The sequence below is a fragment of the Wolffia australiana genome, chromosome 13 (genome assembly GCF_029677425.1).
Source record: "Wolffia australiana isolate 7733 chromosome 13, ASM2967742v1".
In the NCBI taxonomy this organism is placed as follows: Eukaryota; Viridiplantae; Streptophyta; class Magnoliopsida; order Alismatales; family Araceae; genus Wolffia; species Wolffia australiana.
In genome coordinates, this window is record NC_135847.1 from 14,368,870 (window position 1) to 14,383,057 (window position 14,188).

Consider the following 14,188-nt stretch of genomic DNA (forward strand, 5'->3'; position numbering starts at 1 on the left):
CCTCTGATCTGGAAATGACATCTTCAAGAGTCATGCCATCTACATGCGCATTTAGTCTGAATACAAAGGCATTGTACTTAAGGTCCTTGTCCTCTAAGAAGATTAAAAATAGTGACATACTCATGTACCATTTGTCTAGCTGGTGACAATTCATTATTGATGGACCTGAATTGTTGAACATAGCATATTGTTTCTATTGTTCCATTTGTGATGCTCCAGAGCTTTTTGTACAAATTCATGATCTTAAACTTATTCCAGATTGCAACATTTTTGCAAATGGTTTCCCATGCTTCCTTTCCAGTGTTGTACCTTAGAATATAAGATAGAACTGATTCTGACAATGATGTGGAGATCATCATGAAAACATGCTGATATAGATGAAGCCACATATCATGTTCAAGATTTATTTGCATGTTTCCATTCTCATCAAGAAATGAAATCACGAGAGGATCTTTGTCAATGATTTTTGTTAGCCCACAAATCTTGATTAATGGGATAAACTGCATTTTCCATCGCAGGAAATTATTACACTTCAATTCAAAGGAATTGACATACTAGAGGGAAGCATTGTTGTGGAAGTCATGCACGCAGCAACAACATTCTGGGGAGCTTTAGGGGCTCCTCTAGCATTGGGTCTTGAATTAATCTCTGCATTATTTAAATCAATATTCTTTGTAGAAAAATACCGATTGAATTAATCTCTGCTTTCAAAATAAAAATTGTTAATAATTAAATGGTACTTCCCTGAAAATTATTTCATAATTTTATGATCCAAATTTCAAAGTTTAGGCTTTGTACATAAGAAAATGTACTTTTTAGTTTTAAATTTATAATTCAAATTATTTCTTGCAGATTATTTTACACTTGGAGCCCTCAGACGATGGACTGTCAATGACAGCTCCTTCATTGTTTGTTTGCAATAACCAACCATCTTGGTCTATCAATCTCAATAACTAGCTTACTCGAATACTAATTTTCTTTAAATTAGTTATAATTAAATAAAATATAGTTATTTAAAATATTATAGTTAATCATAGAACCTAATCACATATCTTTGTGCCCTTGCTGAATTGATTGACATGAAATCAACCTGATGATGTCAGAGGACTCCTTCAGGGTCTACCACAACTGCCCAAACAAATTTTTGACATAGTTAGATAGAGAAATAATAAGAAAGTTAAAGAGATTACTTTAATTCAAATACCTACCTAGTTAGAATGCCGCTCATCTCTTATCTCAAAAGCACACTCTACTACCCAAAGAAGTAAGTAACATGTTTGTCCTTTGATACTAATTGCATTGAGTGTCTTTTGTTCCAGAAAATAGGGAACACCCTCTAAAAATAATGCTATTATGACCTCATGTTTCAAATGGTCATTTTGGCCTTAAAATAATGCATGATTAATTTTTGTCAATTACTCTTAACCTTTCTCTTTTGATGGGACATTGAATGTCCCATCATGGACATACTAGAGAACCTCTCATCAAGAATAATATTGAGCCAAGGCAAAACCACCTTGAAGAAGGAAAAAAATGCAGTCAAGCATCCAACATTCCAATTGATCATCTTTCACAAGGAAACCGAGGAAAATGGAAGAAGCATGGATTAATTTCCCCTTTCTCGTACGTCAAGGTTTCTTTATTTATGAGCATTGATTTCAGATTGATTAAGAGGAAACTGTGATTGGAAAGAATTAAGGCAAGGAGCATTGAAGGGAATAGAGAAGATCAATGATTAAGGATTGAATCCTCAAGAGGAGTACATTTACATTTTTGCATTTTGAGAGAGAACTAGTGAGATCAGATTAGGAAGATTTAAAAATAAAGGAAATGAAATATGGAAATTTGTGGATTGAATAGACATGAGTTGTGAAAAGAATTCTGGAAGTATTGAGAAAAGCAAAGAGGGGAATCCATGGATTCAATAGATGATATTCGTAAGGATATTTATGAAGGTTTTGAAAAAAAGAAAGAGGGAAATCTGTGGATTGAATAGAGGAGAGTAGAGAAAGGAAGGAAATATTTAAAAAATAAAGAGGTGAATCCAAGCATTGAAAAAGAGAGATATGGAGAAGAGAGACTTCTAGAATTATTTGAGATTATTAGAAAGAGAGAAATTGTGGAATCAAGGAAGATCAAGGAAATTGATTTTATTGGTCCAAACACAAGAAGTATATTGAGCTACTTAACAGAGAACTATTAGGCTGAATTTAAGGAAGATTTTAGTGGGGTGATTAAGGGATTTACTTGGGCTTCTTACCATACATTCATGTGGGCCTCCAATGAAATTATATTGGGCCCATTTTGAGGAACATTGTAAAATCAATTTCAAGAATTATATTGGGCCCATTTTGAGGAACATTGCAAAATTTATTTCATGAATTATATAGTGCCATCTTAGATAATAAGATCTTATTGGGCTTCTTTTTAAGTAAAAAATATTAAATTTCTTTGAGTGAAATTTATTGGAAAAAGTTTAAAGTCTTTAGTGGGTTAAAGTTGGACAGTCTTAGCAGCCCTAGATTTTCTTCTTGGCCCAAGATTTGAATCTTAGTGGAATTCTTGCTGTGTGATCCAATCTGAAAATTTAGAAGTTATTTAATATGCGAATGTGATTTACTGATTCTGTAGGCGAGTTTAGAATTCACCAAAGTTGAGTAGTCAGCCACAGTCAGTTAAAGTAAAATATCAAATTTTTAGGACAAATAACCAAATGCAAATAACAGAACCATTTGATATTACCTATCATTTTAGCATTTTCATTTCTTCACTTTACTTGAAATATTTGAGGTATTTTAAAGAGTTGAGGGAATTTTCTAGATGAGGCTAAGGGGGTTAATTGAGTGACTTGTACAATCAACCTTGAAATTGTGGCAACCTCTCATGACGGCTAAGGGGCCAAGTGACCTGTGTGGTCCTAAGAAGAGAAGGTGGAAGTTCAATCATGTGAAAACTAAGAGGGCCAAGAAAGTAAAGTTGAGAAGGTATTATTTCTTTGATATCTATAAATACCCCATTTCAAGTATTTCTTCAGGGTATTTGAACTATCATTGAACACTGGGCCAGGATATTGATAAACCCAAAATATGGCTTGCAATCATACACATTTTAAATTCATTTTTGGGGTAATTTCATGTGTATATCTTCAACTTTACAAAAATGTTCCTCTCATGCACTAAATAGAGCAAGTGATAAAACAATGCATTTTTTATGTCATTTTTACATATTTTTAAAGCCCAAGTATTTCTTAGTAAAAATATATTTAAAACATTATTAATTAGAATGAGATTAATGCGCCATTCAGTTCGCTAATCTATGCTTTTTTAGGGAAGAAGTCGAAGTTGAAGAAGGAAATAAAAGAAAGATACAAAGAAGAAATAATATATCTATATAGTAATAAATTAAATTAATATTTATTTATTTATTATGGCCAGCTAGAGCAGAGCCATGGCACATCAGCACATATGCCGGCTAGTGTTCGCCCGTCCGATATCCGTCTGATATCCGATATCGGACAACCGATATCCAATATTGGCAATAAAACAGGGACGGTGCCTGATATTAGATATCGGATATTGGTAGATATCGACCATTGAAGTGTGGACGGATATTGGTGACGGATATTGGTGATCTACGGATGAGGCGGATCTCGGATACCGGATATCGGTTATTGATATCCGGATATGGATAACCGATATACGGCTATTTTTTTAGAAATCCGTCGCAATCCCAAATGATAGATTTCTAAAAAAATTTTAATGTTTAAAATTGGTCCAGCCATTTTTCACGTAAAGCCTTGTATTACGTTGCACGCGCAAACGAGTGCTGCATGCGAAGAAATTAGAGAAATGTCCCTATGACTTTATATTGTCAAATTTTGAGTAGGAGAACTATACGAAAATCTAAAATTATCCAGTAAGCCCTTAGAGTTAATTTATTTTGATTCTTAATCGTGCAAAATGTAACCTTTTATTTTTTAATGGGGACTAAGGAATATCTAAAATAATTTTCTCAAAATTAGAAAAGACACTAGAAGCATTTTTTATTAAAGTTATAGCATGTATGTGGAAGATGTTTACATATCCACCACTAAATACCTCATAAAATGAAGAAGCTTTTTTGAGAAATGTTGAAAATTGTACAATTGCAAATAATACAATTAATTATTTACTATGTTGAATATATATATATATATATATATATATATATATATATATATATATATATATATATCAATAATTTTGCAGTCTCCACATTGGGTAAGTGTAAATTTTTAATGTTGGAAAATTGAAGAAATTTATTGGAAAATGTTGAAAATTTTTAACCCCACACTATCTGGATCTTTAATGTGGTTTATATACCTAATATTTATATTAGTGAATTAAGTGCAAAATTTAAATATGTATATTACTAATTTTGCAGTCTCCACATTGGTAAGTGCAATTTTTAATGTTGGAGAATTCTAGAAATTTATAGGAAAATGTTGAAAATTTTTAACAAAAGATGCCCACACTATCTGGATATTTAACATGATTTATATACCTAATAGTTATATTAGTGAATTAAGTACAAATTTAAAATATGTATATTACTAAGTTTGCAGTCTCCACATTGGGTAAGTGTAAATTTTTAATGTTGTAAAATTGAAGAAATTTATTGGAAAATGTTGAAATTTTTTAACAAAAGATGCGTGCAACAAAATCGTCTACTTATGTAATATTTGACTGTCAAAATACGCCCTTTGCCTTCGAATTTCCCCACGGCTTTGTCAACGGTTTGTGCGTGCTTATTCATCACCTGCATAGCAAAAGAGAACAAATGAAACACAATGATTATGTAAAATATGCATATAAGGTAGTCAATGTAGGTGATGTGTACCTAGAGCATACGCGACTACCCCATCCTAGCCATCCTCGCCATCCGAATCCAGCTCCACATCAGTGTACCATCGCTTGTTGTCCGCACGCAGCCAACACTTAACAGTGATGAGTTTTTCGATGCTTATCAAGGACAAATGTGCTCTCTTGTCCATGACAATAGCGTTGCCCGCTGAGAACATGCGCTTAGCAGGAGCACTTGTTGCACATACGGACAACAACTCCCTTGTAATGGAGGCAAGTAAGGGGAAGCATTTCGCCACTGTGCTGGCGCACCAAGATAGTGGGCTAAACACTCCCTCATTAGGCACGACCTTTGTTGGGTATAGGTTGAACTCGTCCAATGCCAACCTCGTTGACACATGTGCCGGTTGGACTTTTTGCATAGTGCTCTGTAGCTAAGAGTCCAACTCTTTACCTTTTGAGTGCTCAGATTCAATGTGCCCACTCGCTGCATGCCTCGGCGAGTCACATGGTAACAAAGGCCTTACATATGCAATTGTTGCTTCTCTGACACCCTGATGTAGCATTGCCCCTTTGTGGAATGGGTCCATCAATGCTGCGCCGATGATTGCATCATTCGCCCTCAAGATTTCTGCATATTACGCTAGCTTGCATTGCATCACCTTACACGCTTGCGCCATGTTAGAATGATCTCCTTCATCCAACCAGCGTATGCAGGTGAAGAAAGTGCCCTCTTGGATCTTATAGATCACCTCCTCCATGTGGCGAATGAGGCCGTCAATGAGAAATAATACATCACATATGGCCGGCGTCACCATCTTGCAAACATGATTGGTGGATATAGCAAACCGCCCAAGGATGTGAGAGAATTCTTTCACCAACTCCCACTTGTCCTTCAACATCTTTGTGGCCTTCCCCTTCCAGCCAAAATTCTTTGACATTTCATCAATGACATCATGTTTCTTCACGGCGGCGGATAACATAGCGTAAATGCTGTTCCAGCGGGTCGGACAGTCCAACAAGACCATGTTAGAGTCCTCAACTTCGAGTTCGTCTTCACATGGCTTTGCATACTCCTCTCTCCGTTGCGTAGAGCTCCGAATACTGCGCACTAGTATCTACACCTTCGCAACTTCATCACCCATATATAACAGCCGGCGTGCTCCATAATTTTTGTCACACGTTGAGAAAATATCTCCACGCTCGTTGTCCTCATCGCTGTCATACTAGTATGCTGTCCTGCTCACACCGCCTTCATCGGGCTCTATTACGTGGGCCGAAGGAATGTCAAAGCTTTTTATTGTCACTTGTACGACAATGTTCAGAATGTGTGCAATACATGGGACGTGCCATCTAGCGCTAAACACCGGGTTGACGCTCTTTATTTTCTTTGCAATCAATGACAACATCCGTTTATTCGCAAAGGCATTGTCAGTTTTCATAGCGTAAACCTGCATAAGTACCGGTCACGTGTAAAACCACATGTTTAATTATTAAAATGATTTCGATGTCGAATGATGACCTTTGGACGTAGACAGAATTCTTCCAGGACTTGGAGAATGATGGACGCCATGGTGTCTCCTTCTTGCTTGCCGACAATCTCTCGGATGGCAAGTACCCGCTCTCGGTACACCCATTTCTCATCCACCCAATGAACGGTGATGCCTAGAAGTCCAGTACCGTTCTCTGCAGTCCATGCGTCTATAGTGAGGGACACTCGGTCGACATTCTCCCATAGCTTTTTCACCTCTTCTTTCATGCGTCCATGCATTTGGATCGTCCACTGCTTCATGACCTTCGCACTAGGGGGATCCAAGTCCAACTATGTCGCGTAGCGCCACACTCCTTGAATGTGACATTCTGAACAATACTCCATGGTGCATCAGTCAAACATATAAATCGTGCAATGATATTCTTCCTCTTATTTAGCGTATGCCCTCTTATCGCTCCTCATCGGCTTGGCTCTCCCTGTTGTTTGGTGTGCATTGCCTCCGTTATATGCGGCTGATCATGGTCGACCACCACCAAGCCCTTACGCTCAGCATGACGTTTAGGATGGAAAGATTGGAAATGTCTCCAAAATATGTTGGTGCTCTTGACAGCCTTCCGCTTGATTGCTTTCCTCTAACTGTACGAGTTCTTCTCACAACATAGTAAGCATGCATAGTACCCATCATGAATGTTTTTTAAGTAGTAGATGATGACTGAACGGTTCAAACGAGGGTGACTCTGTATGGCACGAGATGTTTCGTGTCCATACCTTCAGTACATTCAGGACAACTGGGTCCTGCCCCAGAGCAGTCTTGGGGCAGGCACTACCTCTAGGTGGATTCATGGTTATGAGAAGCATAATTTGGTTAGCAACAATTGTTTCATACATCAACGCATGTTGACGAGCTATGCTTAAAACTATAAAGAAGGTATCACAATTTGCGACTACGTATGCATATAATATGAGATACAATGACGATAACACAAAAAATAAACTGAACACTTTAAAGAAATTGAACAATCTATAAAAATCAGCGACAGTGAAAAACTATGATAAGTGAGGAAACTATGAGAAGTAAGAAGTAGGAGGGAAGTGAATCGAAAGTTTCTTCGGACATCTTTTTTGTTTCTCCTGCCAAGGAAGAGTTCAGAGATCTTTTTGTTTTTTTCTTGTACATTCTTCTGTCACAGATGAATCTCCTGACATTCTTCTGTGAATTTTTGTTTCCAACATAGCACCAAGCAAGAAAGAAGCAAGGAGTTATGTGAAATGATCATTCTTTGTGAAGAGACACAGAGTGAGAGAGTGACAGAGGCAAAGAGAGAAAGGGTAAGAGAGAGGGTGAGAGAGACAAGGAGAGGAAGAGTAAGAGACAGAAAGGAAGAAAGAAGAAGAGAGAAAGAGTAAGATAAAGGTAGTTAGACAGCCAAAGAGAGGGTAAGGGAGACTTAGTAACTGAGTGACCAAGAAATATAGACAGAGAGTGAGAGCAAGAGGGAGGGACTGAAAAATGCAGAGAGAGACTGAGAGAGACAAAGAGTGAAAGAGTGAGAGAGAGGGAGAGAGAGAAAGAATGAGACTGAGAGAGAATGAGAGAGACAAAGAGAGAAAGAGTGAGAGAGAGGGATAATGAGAGAAATAAAGAGAGAAAGAACAACAGCGTGAGAGAGAATGAGAGAGAGGGAGATTGAGAAAGAATGAGACTGAGAGAGAATGAGAGAGACAAAGAGTGAAAGAGTGAGAGAGAGGGAAAATGAGAGAAATAAAGAGAGAAAGAACCACAACGTGAGAGAGAATGAGAGAGACAAAGAGACAAAGAGAGAAAGAGTGAGAGAGGGAGAATGAGAGAGACAGAGAGAGCAAGAGACACAGAGTGAGAGAGTGACAGAGGGAAAGAGAGAAAGAGTAAGAGAGAGGGTGAGAGAGTCAAAGAGAGAAAAAGTAATGGGTGATGGAAAATATATGGGACCAGATCTACTCAGCGAGAGGGACAGTGGGACACACATACTTAGGAGATAAAGATACTGAAGACATAGATATATGAAGAGTTACAAGGCAAGAGAGTGAGACACATTATGAAATAGAGTACGAGAGAGACTGAAAGACAGCGACAGCAAGATTGAGAAAGCGAGACAGAAAGAGTAAAAGAGACAGACTGATAGAGAGAGAGTCAGAGAGAGAGAAAAAGTAAGACAGACGAAGAGACAGTGAGAGAGAATGAAAGACATGGAGAAAGATAAAGAGTGAGAAAGAGGGAAAGATTAAGACAGAAAGAGTAAGAGATAGCGTGTGTTTCAGATATAGAGAAGGAATAAGAGATAGTGAGACAGAATGAAATACAAAGAGAAAGATAAAGAGTGACAAAGACAGAGAGAAAGATAGAGATATAGGGAGAAACTGAAATACAAAATTAAGATGCAACCCCATGTACAATTTATATATATTATACAATTCTCTTCAACAGGAAAACTTAGTATAGTGGGTAATGAACATACAACAGGCAAAATCACAGATGAATTATAAAAACAAATTGAGATATACAATATGAATGCACAATTGCACATAGTCGTGAAAATAGCATATTAACATGGTTAGTGTCACAAGATAGCAAAAAACACAATGGTAAGAACTAGAATTGAGGAAGATAAAAATAAAGTGAAGCTACTGAGTACATATACTTTAATTTGAAATAAAATTCTTTGAATACGTGCAACCAGAATGGAATTTACAATATTTTAATGAACAGGAAGAAGATGAGAATTGAGAATTGGCGGATGAAGAAGAATATGAGATATAGCGGAAGAAGAAGAACAACAATAAATTACCCCTGACCGCAGTCCACCGATTCCGCCTTTGCCGCCGTCCGCCGTCCACCGTCTGCCAAACCCTCTATTCGTGTATTTTTTATTCAAACTTTTGAATCGAAAGAGATTCAAAAGTTTCGAATCAAAATACATGAAGTAATGTTTTTGATGCTGGATATCGGAATTCGATATCCAACATCAAGAACCGATGTTGTCATTCGCCCCCCTGAGATGGAGGCGGATGATGACATCAAGACGGATATCAATATCGGATATCGGCATTGTAGCAACTGATATCAAATATCCTTATATCGAAAAACACGGATACCAGAAATTCCCTTTCTGGTATCCGATACAGCTTTCATCCCGATACAGTCATCCGGTATCGGTATCGGTATCGGGATGGGCGGACACTAATGCTAGCTGAATGCAGGCGAACGCAGGGCACTCGAGCCAGCTCGCAGCCAGCAAGGGGTCGTCACCCAGCACAAGCCCAACGTCAACTAAGGAGTCTACCAAGAGGCCCAACAACAGGCCCACATAGGCCCATAGAGAAGCCATCACACGCTTGAGAGAGGGAAGTCTTTTATTTATTTCATACCTTAACATTGGAAAGCATTTATTTAGAATGCGTCATTCCTGATTTTTTTGATATGGGATTATATGTGTATGTTTCTTTCAGCTCTGCATTGGGCATGGCCTATGAACAACAAAAGAGATTGTGGCCCAGACGCACACCAGCATGGAAGCAGATGACTCAGACGCACGCCGAGGTCACAAGGCGATGAACGGCACCCCCAACTACAACCAGTCAAATCAGGGCACTTCTGGTCATATTCTACACTCTTGGGTAGATATTTTGCATGATTTTCCAATCTATAGTTGTGAATTTAGCTGACTCAATTCTCATATCGAGGTTTGAATGTTGTTTCTTACCGTGACCTCTTTGAGGCATTTCATCAAACTCTTGCTATGTAATTCAAGATTGTCCCGATTTTTCTAAGTTCTTATTGATTTCACCTTATAAAACTATAAATATATATGTCTATATACATACTATTTCATCCTCTTTCGGGCATTCTGTCGAACACCTCTCGGGTGTTGACAGAACCACTCCCATTTCTATCGAATTTCATCCTATAAAAAACATAGAAAATATATAAAATATATATTAACCATAAAATAAATAATAAACCTATATAATCTTATACTACTATAGTCAACCTTATAATCATTTATATGTATTCCTTAATTACCAATACTAGCCCCTTTATTCTCTCTTACCCTCTCTCCCTGTCTAGCTAGATAATATATCATAAACTTACCATACTATCTTAAGATCAAACTATTATTATATATAAATATCTCTACGTATCAGCACTTCTCTATCCCCTTTATATGCATCTTAATAAGTATCTAAATTCCTTATTTTTCCTATCTTTATAACACTTCTTTTCTATCTTTTATTATTCTATATACCTCTTATAACACTAACTATTGCTATTAATGAAATCCTTACATCTTATGAAGAATAAAATTATTCTTCACTATCCAAATGAATCTTAATATCTATTAGTATTATACCTATCTTCTATCAATAGTATCTTACTATTATATCTATCTTTTAGTCTTATCTACTTCTTCACTACCTATACTAATATCATCCGTAACTCTAATGGTATCGATACATCCCATCATCCTACTTTCTGACTATATTTAATACCTCTAATTATTATAAATAATACTTGGTACTCTCTCCTGCATATCTACTTAATATTTTAGCACTTACTAACTCCTTATCACTTAATATCTTACTATCCTATAATTATTACCTCTTCTTAACTAAAACTTAATTATTAAATACACCTCTAAAGGCCAGTCCCTGTGCAGACGACCTTGCTCTAACTATACGTCTGAGTGAGTTTATATCTTTTATCAAAATTATATGATTTTAGTAAAATTAAAATTTCAATGATTTTAAAAATTAATACGCAATTCACCTTCATCAGATATCCCTGGGGAAAAATTGAGGGGCTAGCCCTAACTTGTAAGAAAATCACAGTGTAAAATCTCTTAATCCTACTATCCATAGATAGATACAACATTACATAGATATGTTAAATTGACAAAAGAAATTTTATAAGCATAATTCGCACCCCTCTTAGGAAAATCTTAGAAAGATAAACCAACATTGGATTGAATTTATCTTTAATTAATTTATAAATATATTTATATATTTAATTGATAAGGTCATTCAATAAAGGACACTTTATGATCGAAGTTACTAATTAGGCTGATTAATGGGCCGAGAGGGTTACATATAAGATTTTAGATGTTGGTGGCTGTGCTCTAGATTAAATGACATTTGTTAAATATTCCAACGAATGGGTAATTTAAAGAAAATTTTGGAAGGATTTCTTTGAAAATTTCCCATAGAGGATTAATATACGGGGCACCCATGTGAGTAGTTTTAGACTGACCACCCTTTCTTCTCTTTACCCTCTGAAGTGTTGCATGCAGTGAAACAAGAACGAGAGCAAATTATCTGTATAGAAGCATATTTTTAGGAAAGGAGAGGGCAGCCAATTCTTTGAAGACCATGTGCATGCGTCTAGAGCTCAAACATTTGGACAGCTCTGAGAGAATCATTCAAGAAACCAATCAATTTTTAATTGATATGTCCAATGTGATGTTTTGATTTTATGTATGTTATCAGCTCAAGGCCCACCTTCAATTTAGTTATCCACCACATAACTGAATATGGTTCATCAATGCTCAACATCATCATACTATTCGACGGGGAAAGCTATTTTCTTTTGCAAATAAATATAATTCACTCAGAGATAAAAGTTGAACCAATGGCTCTAGGTCCAATTTCACCTTCTTTCATCTTGCCATTTTGCTGTTGGTCATCATATCTTTACACCATATTTGGTCCTCTTCGAAGCATATCCTATAACTAAATATGGTAAGAATTCAAAATTGAAATAATGGGATACAAAGTGCACTGTAGAAAACCCCCGTCGTATCCATGCATTTAATAAATAACCTTAATATCAGACCTCAAAGAGACCCCATCCTCATAACAACATGCTTACGCCAGTCCACCCCTCCCCTTTCATATATTTCTCAGAGAAATAGCCGCCACTTCTTTTGATCAAGTTAGCTGCCATTTCCGACAATTTACAAGAACAAGTCATCCCTATGGTTGCTCATTCTGAATCCTCTAGCAGAGTGCATGAGCCTGAAAAGAATGATTTTGACTCACAAAAAAACTAGAGGAAATGTAGAAAAAATACAAACTTATCTGGAAACAAACACTTCTATGCCCGAAGGCAAACTTTAGAGGAGCCAACAATAAGAGCAAAGGGCCATTTGACATCATCCAACACTCTGCGGTCTTCAGCAAATCTGATGTTCCCATCTTTCGTAGATGAATCCTTTATACTAATGCCCCTCTTGCATCACCAACATCCTTCTTTTCCTAGTCACCTTTCTCCCCTTTCATCTCATTTCTTTTCACCTTTCCTCAACTCATTTTATTTAAAATGTAATTTTTTCTTATTAAATTTTTGCTTTAAAATCACCTTAATTTGATCTTCCTCCTACTTTTTCATAAATTCCAATTTTTATTTTTAGCTAAACTAAAATAATCCAGAATTTTTTTTGAGTACTCCAGAAATCTAACTTTGTATGAATGGCAAGAGATCTCACCATCCTCACTTGTTTTATCTTGTGAACAGAAAAAAAGTAAGAAAGACATGCTTAATCCACTATTTTCAAGCTCACATGCAATGGACAAACCACACAAGGAGCCAATACGCTCAGGGAATTGTATGCTTGTTCAGAGTACAAACCTTCACCAGTATGATATACACACACACAGAGAGTTCTATTTTCAGGATTGGTCCTATAATTCCAACTGAGCTTCCTCTTTTAATGGATGACTTACTGAGAAAACATACAAAATATCAGAAAAGTTCACTCAGATTTGTTCTGCCTATGATTTCACATGAGCACCTCAAGATCATGTGAAGTTTATAATATTCTAATTTCCACTGACAAGTAGAACCACAGAGTGGTTTATGGGGACACACAAGAACTTCATATTATGTAGTGAATCACAAATTAGCATATAAAAAATTAAATTTTCTTTTGGAAATTTTAATTCCTTAAAAATATATGTCATGGAGTTTTATCTGGGAAATGATTCATCTTGGGAGGCCTGGGAACTTTTTATGACATTGATTAGAAGAGGTCCCCATGATGGTATTAAATACTATGAACAAGCACAATTCATCTATGGATAATTAGAAAATCATTGCATGCAAGTGGTAGATATCACAAATAACATACTAACTATTACACTAATCTAACTATAATTTAAATTTTATAAGGATTTAAATGCGTGTATATGTATGTTATATAGCATAAAATGATTATATCTATTTTATAATTACGTGATGGTTTTTGCTATTTTATGGAATTTTTTGATAGATTGAAAAAAAAAATTATGTTGAAAAATATTTTTTGGAATTTTATGACATTTAATTAAAATAGATATAAATTTTCAAGTTAGAATAATTTTTGGATATGATTAAGGCTTTTAATTCATTTTAAAAAAAATTCAATTTTGAAAAGTGTGCTCTTGTGAATCACCATCTGATTTACTTAAATGTTTATCAATTAGTGATTTTCTTTAATGATTATCATGCATAATCATTATGAAAAGATGTCATGACAGATTCATAAATTGTAATGCCAGAATGTCAAATCATGGGCTGATGAGTCATTATTTTTAATTTGCATGTGTACGTAGCATGGAGGAAAAAATACAGGATAAAAGTATCCGATAAAAGTACCATTATATGTGAATCTTGGAGAAGTGTGCCTTGTGGCATAAATTAATTCATTAATTAAAGTTGCATTTTATGCAATGTAAATCTGGAAAAAGTGCACGCATATCATTGGTAAAAATGAAAAAAGGTGTGACATGGTACTCCCAAAATGCATTGCCATGTCGCACATTAAATACAAATATTATTTTACTC